This window comes from Canis aureus, chromosome 17 (assembly GCF_053574225.1).
Source record: "Canis aureus isolate CA01 chromosome 17, VMU_Caureus_v.1.0, whole genome shotgun sequence".
Lineage (NCBI taxonomy): Eukaryota > Metazoa > Chordata > Mammalia > Carnivora > Canidae > Canis > Canis aureus.
The window spans coordinates 1,487,180-1,502,299 of NC_135627.1; the positions used below are offsets into that span (position 1 = coordinate 1,487,180).

Below are 15,120 nucleotides of genomic sequence, written 5' to 3' on the forward strand. Positions count from 1 at the left end.
TCTATAGTTATTCCAGTAAGTTCAATGACAGCAAACATGAATCATCATGGAAATAAACCACCTGTCATACTAATAAATATGCCATCCTACACATCCAGAGTGAGGTCACCTAAGTTTCTAATGGAATGTCGGTGGCTCTTCAGCAAGGTACATGTTATGTATTTAGTTATTTCCCTGGATACACTTTAAAAAAAAAAACAACAGGAAGGAAGTCAGATTAAATAACTATTTCTATTAGTTTCTTATTAATTGAACACAAGTCTCAAATAACAAGAGTGATATTTTCCAAGGAATTAGTACAAAGAATAAACCATTTCAATTAACTTACCCACAGAATCTTGATCATTCTTGGTACTCTACATTTTCCTTTTCCTTTAGTTAAATTTAATTTGGCCAAAAATAGAACATTAAGTGGACATACTAACAATGAGCAACAGGAGAGTTCCTTTTACAATAAAAATAATTTCTAAATTTTACCCAAAATTGTTTATGAGATACTCCCAATTTATTGGCAAAGTAGACTCAACTCACATTTTTGCTGAATCGATTCTTCATTAATTATATAATACTCCAAAAGTAAATATGTAAAAATACAGTGTGTGCATATCAAGTTTACATGCATGTAGAATGTCCGCAGTTATACTGAATTTACTATAAACAATATTCTCAGCAGTGTCTTTTTTCTTGCTATCATCAAAAGATGAAATATGATTTCTAAGTTTTGTAACTTTACTTGTAGATATCTTGTCTCTAAGATGTTAACATGGACCATTTAAAGATACTGTATTTAAAATTAAAAATGTTTGCAAATGTTTTATTGTAATATTTTTGACCAAGGTGTGACTCCACAGATTTTTAAAGCTATGAGTCCATCATAGAAGTCAACAAATCTGGAAGCAATTCCATTCTTGCTCCGCAGAAAGCACTTTCAGGGGCTGTAGCTTCTTGCTCAGGTCTGCTGTTTGTTTGTTTTGTTCAGATGGCAGTGGTGGCGGCAGTGGCGGTGGTGGTAACGCCTCCCAAGGGAAGGGGAACAGCCGAAAAACACCCAAACGCTGACCTGAAATTTGAAAATGACAGGAAAGGGTTGCTTGGGGCCTGTGTGGACATTACACAATAACCTTTTGTGATTTACATTTCATCATGATCTAACATTTGTAGCCAGATTCCTCAAAAGTTATTTGAGAGTTCATTTAAGATTGCCAACTGCGATCACAATACAGCAATTAGGCAGAATTAAAGTTAAAATGGAGAGAAAATGAAGCAAGCAATAAAATACAATGCGCACTGCCACCCCACCCCCACTGCGCATTCTCCTGGAAGAAAAGGAGCCTTGATAATGCATCATCTTCCAAAAGCAACTGTAACAGGGCAGGTTCTGCTCTGCCTCCCCCTAACCCATGTGCTCAGCATTTCCATCTTTGCTTTTCCTCTTCCATTTCCTGGAGGAGCGGAGGTAAAGGCGAAGGCTGCCCCACGGAGCAAGCCACAATCGGGAGCCACGTGGGTCACTTAAAATGCCCCAAAAGCCACATTTTTAAAAAGTGGAAGAAGCAAGTGAAATTAACTTCAAAAATGTGTTTATTTTACCCCATATATCCGAAATACAGTCATTTCAGCATGAAAAGAAGATTTTTAAATGATCGGTGGGGTAGTGTATGTGCTTTCTTTCCCATCACATTTTGAACAGCTGGTGTCTTGCATGCTCATTGCACACCTCCACGTGGACTGGCCATGTCTAAATGCTCAGGGGCCGCAGGGCACAGAGTGTGGGTGGGCGGCCAGGGAGAACACGCTGGGAGAAAGAACAAACGTGGAAGCACGAGAAACAGTGGTAACGCAGGCCCCTCTGGCAAGCTCAGAAGGACCTGCTCTGAAAGCCCAGGGGAAAGGGTCAAGAAACAACCCACACTGTCCTCCACAGACATCACTTTACCGCTGATGTGTTGAATTCTGTAAAGATCAGCTCACTCATCCTTGTGTGTGTAGCCAACAGAGTATTCTTTCCAGAGTGTGGCTTTCCTGCCATGAGGAGCCGGGGGTCACTGGCCACCGCCCTCCTCAGCCAGCCTGTGCCGCAGGACCCCAGGATCCCCAGGCGCCTCTGGGTGTTTGTACGAACGTGAGTGCACACTGCGTGTGTTGGGTGGGGCTGTGAGTGTTAGGGTGCGTGAGAATGTGGCGCAGCGGGGAGCAAGGTAGGCGCATCCAGGCTCACAGCCCAGGGTTAGGGGCCTGGCCGTCCCGGGAGCCGCCTCTGCCAGGAACAGGCCCATGTGGGCCACTGCAGCTTTCCTGTGGCCATTCGTTCCACCCATGGCCAGGGCCTCATCAGTCCTTCAGCAAACCTATTTTGGATACTCCCAATGAACCAGAATGCTGTCTACACCCCGGAGAGATCCCTGCAAAAACTTGGTCTCCCCTGGCTGGACCCACATCATCCTGTGTGTGTACCACAGGCAGGATCTCCGAGCACCTGTGGCTTCCAGCCCTGCCCCAGCTGTGGTGGACCTGGTGGGAGAGGTTGGGCACATGGACGCGGGAAGACATGGGAAGACACTCAGACACGTCCATGAGCAGCAGCAGGGTCCAAGTCCTAAAGTTTTCCAGAGAGAAAAAGGAGTGTTCTAGGTCACCTCCTAAGGGTGACACATTTAACCAGATTACTAGGCTGGGCCCATCCCACCTGCCCTCCCAGCCCCAAACAAGACACACCAACAGGGCCTCCTCTCCATTTACTTCTGGTTCTCCTTATGTTTACAAACACTGTATTTGGTTTCACCCCTTCCAAATCCTACCCTTCAGTTTGTCAAGAAATTAGAGGCACCCGAAGAGGCTTTGAGGGGTGCCAGGGGGCCTCTGGCACCAGGGAAGACTTGGCCCTGGCGCGCCTTCCATCTGCACATGTGCTTCTCAGCTCAGGGCTGGGAATGACCTAGAGCCTCTCTTGGTGTTGACTGCCTTCTGGGAAAAACTTCCAGCCCAGGATGAGGAAGGGAGAGGATGGATCTACACGGAATCCTGAGTAAAGAGGCAGAAAGACATATTAACATAGGTCGGTGGTTGGAGGAGGGAAGCAGACTTTGCCAGCACTGGGCCCTCCCTCGGACCTGGACCTGACCTCGGGGATGCAGTGGGATGCAGGGGGATGCCCTGGGCCCGCCAGCACAGCCTGCCCCTCCTGCCCATGGTTCTGGAAAATAAGGTCACCCTGGAAGGTGGGGGTGGGAGCACAAGGCAGGGAGGAGAGGGAGAAGCATGGTGGCCGCAGCCCTGGGAGCAGCAGTCCCTGCGGCTGGGACCATGTCTGGTGGTGCTCAAGGATGGCGAGCTGTTTGTAGCAGCGCTGCTGAGGAGTGCTGCCTGGTATAACTTGTTTGTTTTGGGGGCACAACTACTCTAATATGTGTTGTTCTGCGTTCAATCTAAAGAAAAAAACTTCAAGAACTCTCAGAGCGTTATCCCTGGCGCAGAAGATGCTGTCTTTGTTAGATGCACTCCACCTGTTCCGCTGGCTGCTCTTGGTGATTTAAACTTGCCAGGAACACTTAGAAAATGCAAAAAAAGAAAAAAAAAAAAACCACCCTCATAATCTCAGTCACTTGAGCCAGACGTCTGAGCTCTGAACCTCAAGGAGGTTTTTCAGTTTGCGAATTCACCAGAAAGAGAACTATGGATCGTCAGTGGCTGTCACTTGCGGCCCTGCCCCTTCCCCTCCCGACAGAAGGGGATCTGGAGTTTGAAACTTGTCACGGAGAAGAGAGACCTTTGCCGAGAAGGCTGCTAATGAATTCGGATTGTATAGTGTTCAAAATCTGATGTTTTGCAATGATGACATTAGTGTGGCAAGCGAGGATCCAGGGCGACAAGTCTGCGCAGCTGCTCTGCGCTTTGAAATGCCCAAGACAATGGGCGCAGTGTTCCCGGGGCCTCGCCTCTCTCCTCCATCTGCATAGTCTGTTCTGCCTGACTGACCAGCGGGTCTGTCGCAGGGATCAGCATTGTTCACAGATCACTTCAAGATGGCCAGGATGACAAGATTCAGGTGAGAGATGAAGTGGGGTGATTCCCCAAGGCCACAACAAAAAGCTGCCCTGGGAACCTCGGTGGGGGCGGGGCTTGCCCGCTGGAAGGGCGGATTTACTAGTTTGCCTTTAGAGACCTCATCAAGCTGTTGGAGAGGAAAATTGAAGACTTGGGATTTTAACAGGACTTTACAATGCGCTATTTGGGGGGTAATTTGGGGTCTTCCTTTATGCAAAAATCCAATAATTTATGGCATTTTTTATTTCAGTGTGTGCCTTTGCTCTTAGAATTCTCCGAGTCTGCCAAAAGGGAAACAGTTTCCTTCTCTGAGGCCAAAAACTGTCACAAACGGAGACTGAGTTTCTCTTTTCCAAAAACACTGTTTCCAAAAGTGGCTTTTGGTGCTCCCTTGGCTGGCAAATCTGAGTTGAAGTAAACAGAATGAGTTTACTTCCAAGTTACCAGACACATGGCACCTGGCTTCCCAAGTCAGGGTCACACTGGAGTCCGCGGGGCGAATCACACGCACAGAGAACCGCCACCCCCGCGCGGACTTCATTGCACACGGCTGTTTCCACTTTGGTCATGCCTTTCCCCGAGAACGCGGCTCCATCTGCAGATGCACTTCACCCAGGGGCAGCTCAGGGGCAGAGTGGGGCCTGCGGCCCCGGGGCGCGCCTCCACACCCCAGGGCCTCTCCGTGGAGACTTCAGTCATGGGAGTGCAAAGATTGCCCATGATCTGCAGATGCCGGGATGCAGCTGGAGGGACCGCGGGGAGCAGGGGCAGGGCGTCGTGAAGCTGCAGCGACCCCCAGAAAGGCAGGGAGAACCTCTTCTGCAGAAAATAAGGGGTGCGGGCATGCTTTCTCCCACATCAGACGACGTGATCCTGGCACCGACAACTCCCCCGCCGCGTGGACCTGGAGGCCGCCTGGCCAAGCCCTAGCGCCCGGCCCCGGCCGCGCCCCGCCCCGCCCCGCCCCGCAGGGCCCCAGGACGCCCCCTCCCGCCGCTCCCCCGCTCGCTCCCTCCGCCTCCCGCGCCGCCCCCGCCCCCGCCCCCGCCCCCCGCCCGCCGACCAGCGAGCCCTGCGGAAGGCGCTCTGCGGCCCCGCGCGTGGGCACCAGGCCCGGGCGCACCCGGCGGCGGCCCGGAGCAGGGATGCCCGCACGCGGCCCCGCAAGCGCCGGGAGGCGCCTCCCCGTCCCCACCGGCGTTCGCTGCGGATTGCAGCAGACGCTCATCTCGGGAATATAACGATTAATCCAGCCGCAGGTTTCCAGATAAGTGATTGTGATGGAGATTGTTGGCGAGAAAATAGACAATTATCCGCTGTTAGCTTTACATAAAGATCGCATTAACTCAAATTAGTTATCAGACAAAAGAGCGTCGGCGCGAGCGCCCTGCCCGGGCCCTGCCCGCGGGGACCCCCGGGCGCAGCCAGGTCCGGCGCGCGGCCAGGGGGAGCGCACGAGGCGGACCCCGGTCCGGGCCCCACGCGCGGACGCCAGCGCCCGGCTCGCCCGCACTCACCGCCCGGCACCTGGCGCGGGCTGGCGGCCGCCCCCCGCCCCCCAAGGACGCCCGCGTGCCAGCTCCACCCCTGTGCCTCCTCCCCGCTCGCAGGCTCCCCGGCCGCGTCCGGGTCTGGGGCCCGCGTCCCCCGCCCCCCGCGGCCCCGCTCCGGTCCTCCAGCCCCAGCCCGCCAGGACGTCCTCGGTTCTCCCCGAGGGGCCCGGCCCGCCCTCCTCCCGCCCCGGAATCGCACTCGCAGCAAAGGCGTCCTGCCGAGTCCAGAGCCCTTCCAAGGGGCGGCCCCATGACCTGCCCCACCCTCACCGGCCCTCTGGCGGCTGCCCCCGCCCGGACCCGGTCGCCAGGAGAACCGATGGGAAAGGGGACTGGGAGCGACAGGGCGCAGAGTGACCCTTGGAGCTGAGTGTCAGCGGCGGGGGGGCCTTCGGGGCCCGCAGCCACGCCGGGGCAGAGACAGGGCAGTGCGGTCTGGACGCTGGGTGGACACACGTTGCGCGCTGCCTGCACGCTCGGTGGCCTCCTGCGCGCTTTTTCTCCCGTGTCCCTACCGATGTGACACGGGCATGTCGGAGCACAGATTTCCCCGACCCCATGGGTGCAAGCGCACTGCCCTCCGCGGGCCCCAGGCCCCCGGGGACCCCACTGCCGAGGGCACGCCGGCACTCCTGAGCGGGGCGGCCTCCGGGCCCCCAGGGTCCCTGGGCCCCGCTGAATAGGGCGGATAATGACCCCCGGTTCCCAAGGCAGGCTTTCTGCTGCCTGGTGAGCTTGGATTTGTGTGGTCCAAGCCTTTCCCAGCTTGTCCCATTCTGTCACCGGGATAAGGGGCTCCCTCGGCTCGTTTGCACCTGCGTCGCTTTTGGCTCCTTCAGGAATGCGCTGAAGCTTGTAATCAGCTTTGTGAAGCCATTGAGTGCACGGCTGAGCGAAACTTCCAAAGCTCGAGGAGAACTGGCCGGCTGAATAGGAGCCAGCATGGGGCTGCTCTCCAAGCCTCCGCGCTGCCAAATTCCAGCAGAGCCCCTCACAATCGCTCCGCGCGGGCTCCGCGCTTCCCCACACTGAGAAAAGTGAGAAAAGAAAAGCGAGAATTCCAGTCACCGAGGTTAGCCGTTTGTTCCCAGATTAATGGCAAACGGCTCCTTCTCGCTGCCCTCCCCCCCAGCTTAGCTCCCCAGCCCAGGAAGCGTGACACAGGCAGGAGAGGCCAGTTATTGTAACTCCCCATCTGATTTCAGGTTTTCAGGGAGGGTCCCCAGCTCTGGTCCCCTAGGGAGCCTCCCACCTGGGGCCTCGGTGTAGGCCTGTGAGTTGCACCTTGCTGGGAGCTTGCTGGGGAGGAAGCCAAACCTCAGAGGCCTTGTAGTAGCAGTGCAGAGCCTCCAAACCTTTCCCTCAGGAAAGGAAAGCCGCAGGCCAGTCCTACCCCTTCCCCGCCATCCCCCAGTGGCTTCGGAAAAGAGGAAAGCAGTGCTTCTCTGACACCTGAGATGTGTTTGTTTTTTCTAGACAGGTGACTTCAGGACCTGAGGTGTGGTGGTGCTGATGGCTGTGGTTCTGGAGGCCCGGCTGGCAGGCCACGGTTCACTCTCCCTACCAAGGTAGTTGGAGGGAAAGCCTCTCCAGGCTGGCTTTGGCTCTGTGAAAAGGTAAAGTCTTGACAGCCAGCAGATGAGCCAGCTTGCCAAAGGCAGGCGCATACTCGTCACATCAAGACAGACCAGCACCCTCTCACAGTCAGCGTGTCCAGGGCAGGGCTCTTTGGTCACACCCCGTCCTCTTAGAACAGTGTCTGGCACGTAGGAGGCGCCCAGGACGTCTTTGCTGAGTGAATGTTGTCCACTTTCATCTCTGAGCTCAGAGTCTGGAGGCAGGCGCTCGGGAATGTGGAATCTCTTCTCAGGACTGCGGGGAAGGTCCTCCTTGGAGGGAAAAAAAAGTGAAGGCAACATAATGATCTGTGCATAAAACCTGTTTACAATCACTGTGAACTTCTTTAGCTAATGAGTTTTTCTCACCATGAACTGGAAGCCTCTACTCTTCTGCCAGCACAGATGTACCATTTTGAGGATGTGATCTGGATTTCCCTTCCCGCCAGCGAGCATAACCCCAGGCCCACAGAGGCGCTTCCTGAGACAGTGGCTTGCTTTGCTGGGTGCATCCGAATGCCTGACGGCTGCTCTGTGCTATAAATAGTCTCCTGGCCCAGGGAACAGCTTAATGGGCCTCTTTAAATACCTGGCTGATTGTAAAGCCCTGTGGAAAGTAACATTCACCGGCAGGCAGGCGAGGAGGGGAGGGCTCCCTCTGCGGATGCCCTAGGGCAGCGTTCTTGGTCACCACAGTTTCCTGAGACACGAAATGGGCAAGAATTCTCTTTCTGCATGAAAGTCGTGCGTAAGAAGCCATCCACGGGAAACGTGTCTGAGCGAGGAGAGAGCTGTACTCAGGGTTCTAGTGCTGTGCCCACGAGTACTCAGGGGCATCGGATTGTTAGCAGCAGGAATGGGAAGCAAAGAAGCAAATGCTTGGTCCTGTCCTAAAGCACATCAGACAGCTCTGCTCAGGAGCACACAGCTCAGAACCCCTAAAAGGGGAAAATGAGAGAATTTGGGGTTCAGAGAGAAGTTCAGTATCTCTCCGTGCCAAGGCTTCGTGCATTCATTCCTGGATGCTAACGTGCTTTAAACATCCCAAATTCAGACCACCCATTTGACATGTTAAGTTTAATGTTTTTATTGTAAAGTTTGATGTGTTGTTTTCAGCAGCCTTTCACCTTCCAAACATTCTCGGTAACAAGTCAGGGGGATATGCAGTAATTCAGAAATTAGTGAAATTTTACTCTTGGTGGGGGTGTTGGATTAAGAGGCTGGGAGAGTGTGAAACAAGTCAACGTGTAATTGTATGATAAGGCTCTCACGAGGAATTTATTGGCCAAGTTGCTATTTCTATTCCTTCCTAATCTCGTTTAGCACATTCATTCTCTGCAATCTGTCTGCATAATCTTCTGTGGCAGAATGGCAGCCAATAGAAGCATGCATGTTTGGAGAGAAGAGGAAATATGCAGAAGCGTGATAAACTGATGCTAATTATCCATATTTAGGACACTGAGTGCAGAAGATCAAGGTTTACAAATAACAAACCAGAGCCAATGATGATGGCTTCCTCGTGTGGAGTATGTTGGAGCAGACCAGATAAGGGTTTCACGGGCAGGAGAGATTTATTGGTCAAAGGGTTCACCTTCCACTTTTCCATAGCAGTAAATTATTTAGGCTAAATTCACCAGAACATTACTCTTTTATTTGGCCATGTGCCATGACTTGCTCTCTCTTTGTGTCCTTTCATTGCAAATCCTTGTAGTGTAACATCGGTTGATAAGGGACAGATAATTGAAGTAATAGGTAATTCCCTTTAAATGGTACGGATAGGATGGTGAGGTTGATGCCACCGGGAGGAACACAACGAGGTAAGGGGCAGAGGGGCTGACAGTGAGGCAGCAGTGACCTGACCATTGAACCAGCCCTCTGCCAGAGACGAGGTGGACAGTCACCTGTGGACGTGCATGTGTGTCCTCTGCCCCACCAGCTGGCATGCTGTGGTAAGAAGCAGGGGTGGGAGCATTGAGCCAACATGTCTGCTTTCTTGCATGGAATCCTTATCATTTAAACATTTAAAAATCTAAACATGTTCTTCCTCTTCTATCTATTGAGCCCACACCACCTCCAACTGACCTAATAATGTTTAAAATTGGCTTCCAATCCTCTCCAAGACTTCTGGCTCTGAGGAGAGACGCAGAAAGAATTCAGCCTGGAAATACCGCGTGGCACGGTTGAGGGGTCAGTGGTAGAGATTTTTCTGCATTACAATAATTGCCTTGTAAAGTTTCCAGGAAACAAGCACAAATATAGCTCAGTATTTAGCTGCACATTTGAATGCTCATCTTGAAATTTAAAATATTAATTAAATCCCATTCAAGGATACTAACTGGGTGATTCTTTTTTTTTTTTTTTTGACTCATCATCACACTTGGTACCAGTTGGGAAACTGATCTCCATGCTTCATCTTTTGAGAGTCTTTGGGAGTTTTCATTTGTAGCTCTTTCAGTTGGTGATGGACAAGGCAAGAGGAACCCTCTGTCAAATACGCATTGCAATCCAGTGTGAATCACTTGTAAATACAAGACTTTTTAGAATAAAAATAGCCATGCTAGGACGCCTGGGTGGTTCAGGGGTTGAGTGTCAGCCTTTGGCTCAGGGAGTTCCGGTATCAGGGTATCCGGGTATCGGTATGGAGTCCCACATTAGGCTCTCTGCATGAAACCTGCTTTTCCCTCTGCCTGTGTCTCTGCCTCTCTCTCTCTCTCTCTCTGTGTGTCTGTCATGAATAAATAAATAAAATCTTTTAAAAAATAAAAATAAAAGCCATGCTGAAGTTTGGGGATATAATTTATAATTCCCACGTAAAGAAGTATTAGGGAAGAATATGTGATCTTTGACACACAATTTCTCCTCACCCTAAACCATATGGACAAGAAATTATCCACAGGTTAATCCCACACACATGCACTTGTTTTTCTCAACAAGCCTAAGACACCATTTATTATAGGATGCATCTTTATTTTGTGTGCCACCATGAAAAGAAACAACTTAACAATTGTCACTGGTGGTAATGATGTGTGCAGATTCCAGAGATGATAAAACTAAAAATGTGTGTCTTGAACCAAGGAAATACAGTACATACAGTTGTGCTAGTTGGATGATGAGTTTGTAACATTTTGCCTACGATACTTTCAGAATTACCCACTATTCTGTAGAAATTAACTTTGTTAAAAATTAACAGATGTGTTAAAATAATATGTAGTCAACACATGCAACACACACTCTATAGTTATATGTAATTTAAAAATGTAGAATTGAGACAATTATCCATTCAACTCACAAAAAAAAAGAAAGAAAAAAAGAAAAAAGAAAAAAAGAAAAACATTCTTTCATCGGTAATAAGCTAACAATCGAGGGTAAAGATCTGATTGCTACTGTTTCTAGAAATTACCGAGGCTACAGAGAGGATTCAATTCTTTAATTTATGTGATGCATGCACATTCCCCTCAAATCAGTGTGACCTCACACACACACACATATATATGATATATATATATATATATATATATATATATATATACATATATATATATATATATATATATATATGTTTGGTGTCAGCCAAAGTGAAGTGAATAATTTTTTAAAAAGATTTTATTTATTTACTCATGATAGACATAGAGAGAGGCAGAGACATAGGCAGAGGGAGAAGCAGGCTCCATGCCGGGAGCCTGACGTGGGACTCGATCCTGGGACTCCAGGATCACACCCTGGGCCCAAGGTGGTGCTAAACTGCTGAGCCACCCAGGGGTCCCCTGAAGTGAATAATTTAGGCTTGGTGTATATGGTTTGGTTTGTTTCTCGTACTCCAGAGAGGGAGAGAGGGGTGTTGATCTGGATGATTACCCAGAATCAGCTCTTCTCCCAGAGATACAGAATTTTTACCTATGTGCTTTCAACAATGCCCAAACTCTACCTATAGATACTCCCTGGTCCCCAAACCCCTCTTTTTCCCTCACCGACAACTGCTGATCTGTGAAACTAGCCTCTGTGATGAAAAGAGGATTCAGTCCAGAGAGAGAGCAACAATTATTTTCAAAAGAACCACTTAAACTACTTACCAGTGAATTTTTAAATTTTAATTTCTTTTTAAGGTTCAATTTAGTGTTTTTTTTCTTCTTTTAATTACTCATGTTCATACATTTGCATGGAGGCAAATTTTTATCCCACTAAAAGCTTACCTTGGAGGAATGTGGAAAAGCAAAATGGGGTAAAGCCACCAAACCAACAGACCTAGGATTTTAAATGTGGCTGCTGTCACCCCCTCCCTGGCTGTGCAGCATGCAGTGTGCCCGCATGCACATGTGTGTATGTATGTATGCACATGCACCCACATACTCACTGACCCAGCTCGGGGAGAAAGCATGGAGAGGGAAAGTCACAGAGAGATGACTGAAGGAAGTAGGATATAGTGCAACTCTGAGTTACTTAGTGTCTTTCTGGAGACCCTCTCTGTCCATCCTTGAAGGTCATGATGCCAGCACAGGTGTCAATGGGAGCCATGTGCCTGACTCCCACTCTGGGGGCTTTTTCTCACATTAAAGTGACTGGTTAGTTTGGTGTTCCTATCCTTTCCTTCCAGAACCTTCCTCCCCACCCCACCCCCGTATCAACTAACATCAAATATTTATTCAGTGCATGCATACTTCATTAAGCATCTCTGCCATAAATACCTTGTTCCCATTGAATCCTCAAATAACGCAGAAGATGGCTTTCTGTGTTCATCTTCCTGGACCACTTTAGCGAAGGCATCTCGGCCCCTTTAAAAATGTCTCAGAGCTGGATTGCTTATCTGTGGGCAGTATACATTGAGGTATCTGAAACAAACACAGAACTCCAATTATTGTTTGCCTGTGAACTGGTTAGCAAGATGATTACAAGATACAGTAAATACACTTGGCATGTTGAAACATACTTTCAGCTCCAATGACTTCAAATAGCTTCTAAGTAAAACAAATAAACAGAATAATGGTGGGATTTATTTGGAATTATTCATTATGAGACTACCCAAGGCATGACATTTCCAATCACGTCTTAATTTTCTTTTTAGGAGCAGAAAGGGTTTTCATATCTTGACATATTCACCACCCTGGGCCTGAGGCAGTTATCTCTCTGGCTCATTCTATGGTTCCAAATGCTGATGGCATGCTGTGGGGTCTTTTGCAGATCATGCATGGTTTGCTCTGGCTTCTACACATTAAAAGTGAAATAAATACGCAGGCTGACTGTCCTAGATTATGATCTATGAGTTGATGTGTTAAATGAGCCCGTTGCTTTAAAGGTTATAAATGACAAGATTTTTACTATTACAAGTAATTTATAGCTATTTCCTGTTTGACGTGACAGATCCTCCTGGCGAAGTCCAAATTTGTCTGCTTGACATACATTTATTTTAACATTCTCTTTTTCTCCAAATTCTAGAGTATTAAATACTGTTTTCCTGGGTGTCAATTTGCACCTGTGGGGTCTACCTCTTGAGGCTTCAATGAGGTCCCCTGGCCTCTACTCCAGATGGCTGCCTGCATTTGAGCAGCTAATGTGGATGATTACTGGCATATTTACTGTAATTTATAAAAATCACAGGAAATGACATTTTTATTAGTCACTGACTCCACTATCACCAACCGCAATGGGTGTTATGCATACAAATCCATTTTAAAAATTGTTCTCCCTAAATCAGAAGCTCTTCCCAGTCTTTAATTCTGTGAAATGATCATGTTTCACTTTGCTTACTGTGGATGAGGTTGCAGAGGAGCTCAGACTTCAGCTTATTTCTTATGGTCTGGAACTTCTTGTGTGAAGATGGGAATTAGGGTCAGAGAAGTGGCCTCCCAGACTGAGAGAAAGCTCCAGGAGTGTGCAGGCCTGAGTATGGAGGGGAGCGAGGAGCCCGGGCCTGGAGCCAGGCGGCAGCCCACAGTCACTCCAGTTCACGGTGAGGATGACACGCACGCAGCTGCCATTGTCACAGTGGTGTACGCTGGTATTCACACCCCCGGTCCAGTGACAGAGCTGCTGGCTGGTGATGATTCTGTACAGAGACAGAACATGGTACTGAGAAAACTCAGTCTTGCTTCCCCCGTTCCTCACTCCATGCCCTCACAAAGGCCTTGCTTATCTCAGAAGGGAGGGCATGGATTGAATCTTTTTTTTTTTTTTTCTTTTTTTTTTTTATTGGTGTTCAATTTACTAACATACAGAATAACACCCAGTGCCCGTCACCCATTCACTCCCACCCCCCGCCCTCCTCCCCTTCTACCACCCCTAGTTCGTTTCCCAGAGTTAGCAGTCTTTACGTTCTGTCTCCCTTTCTGATATTTCCCACACATTTCTTCTCCCTTCCTTTATTTTCCCTTTCACTATTATTTATATTCCCCAAATGAATGAGAACATATAATGTTTGTCCTTCTCCGACTGACTTACTTCACTCAGCATAATACCCTCCAGTTCCATCCACTTGAAGCAAATGGTGGGTATTTGTCATTTCTAATAGCTGAGTAATATTCCATTGTATACATAAACCACATCTTCTTTATCCATTCATCTTTCGTTGGACACCGAGGCTCCTTCCACAGTTTGGCTATCGTGGCCATTGCTGCTAGAAACATCGGGGTGCAGGTGTCCCGGCGTTTCATTGCATTTGTATCTTTGGGGTAAATCCCCAACAGTGCAACTGCTGGGTCGTAGGGCAGGTATATTTTTAACTGTTTGAGGAACCTCCACACAGTTTTCCAGAGTGGTATGGATTGAATCTTAAAGCCTGAATAGGAATTGTCTATCATGGGCTAGGGCAGAAGACACAGAATTTGCTACCTGCCAAGATATTAGGGCTTTGGGTATTAGGAGGTGGAGTGCATTTGAGGGAACAGCAGAAAATAAGACTGGAAACAAGGGCAGGAACCACCACAAAGAGCCTTGAATGTCACACTCACAAAAAGAGTGATCTTCACTCCATAGGCAACCAAAAACACTGAAGGATGATCATCCTTTGGGATGTATTGAGTACTCGATTCCAGAGTCAGAAGTGGCAGTCGAAACCATAGAGTCCATCAGAAAATGGACGATCTCCCAAGAAGAGGAATGGGGGTAAAGACCCCATTTGGGCAGCATGGCGTTCCACAGAAGAAATGGGAAAGAAGCAGGGAGCAGTGGGTGCAGAGGAGGTCATGTCAGGAATATCAAGAAGGAAGAGCTCCCAGATATCTGCAAGACCAGAAAACCAAGTTGGTCAAAGTCACCCAAATGTTCCCTGTTTGGGGGGGAAGTAGGAAGTCTTCCTTTCCTGTAACCAGAGAGCCTGCAGTGGGATGGTGGGTCACAGGGCACACCCAGGAAGGTGAGCAGAAGACAGGAGAGCAAAAGGCTCGAGGCCCAGATATCTTCACTGCGAGGGGAGGTGGTGTTAGCATGTCTACACACAGGAGACCGGCACATATCACCAACTGGAAGCAATGGGCAAGCAACACTTGTAACCACAAACATTTGCAAATATCTGTGGGGCCAGGATGACCCGGACCCTAGAACACAGTGGAGAAGAGCTTTTACCACGAACAGGTACAGTGGCAGAGAAAGAAAGGGGCTTGTTGACGCTCATTTGTTCATACGCTCATTTCTAGATACAAAGTGTGTTGTTTGGTCTCAACAAAGTGGAGGCAGAGGCTTTTAACGCCCATGTTACAACAAGAAAACTGAGGCTCAGGGGAACCCAGCGAATATGCAGGAAAGCCAACATCGAAACTTATACCTGCATGACTGAAATGTTCCTAACAGGCCACCACGCTCCCTCAATGGGACCTCTGAGCGGGGAGGAGAGGCATCAGTGAGAGAGACACAGACAAGATATGGATCACACATATCAATGGAGCTTCGATGGAGTCTTTGGTGAGACATTGGTGAGT

At 49.0% G+C, this 15,120-nt stretch overlaps 1 long non-coding RNA gene across 8 annotated transcripts in view; it reads right to left on the minus strand.

Moving 5' to 3' along the window:
- Window positions 1-212: 212 nt before the first annotated feature.
- LOC144287686 (uncharacterized) overlaps window positions 213-15,120 on the minus strand; it is a 595,958-nt gene continuing 581,050 nt past the window's right edge. For 2 of the 8 annotated variants that reach the window (XR_013355429.1, XR_013355430.1), the window contains 5 exons: window positions 12,956-13,253; window positions 11,896-12,039; window positions 7,050-7,486; window positions 6,381-6,625; window positions 213-1,060 (listed from right to left, as the gene is read on the minus strand). This is a non-coding gene — a long non-coding RNA (uncharacterized LOC144287686). Of the gene's footprint in view, window positions 1,061-6,380; window positions 6,626-6,849; window positions 7,487-11,895; window positions 12,040-12,955; window positions 13,254-14,154; window positions 14,426-14,966; window positions 15,104-15,120 lie in introns of those variants that run through there. The other 6 variants (XR_013355431.1, XR_013355432.1, XR_013355427.1 and 3 more) reach the window with 6 other exon arrangements.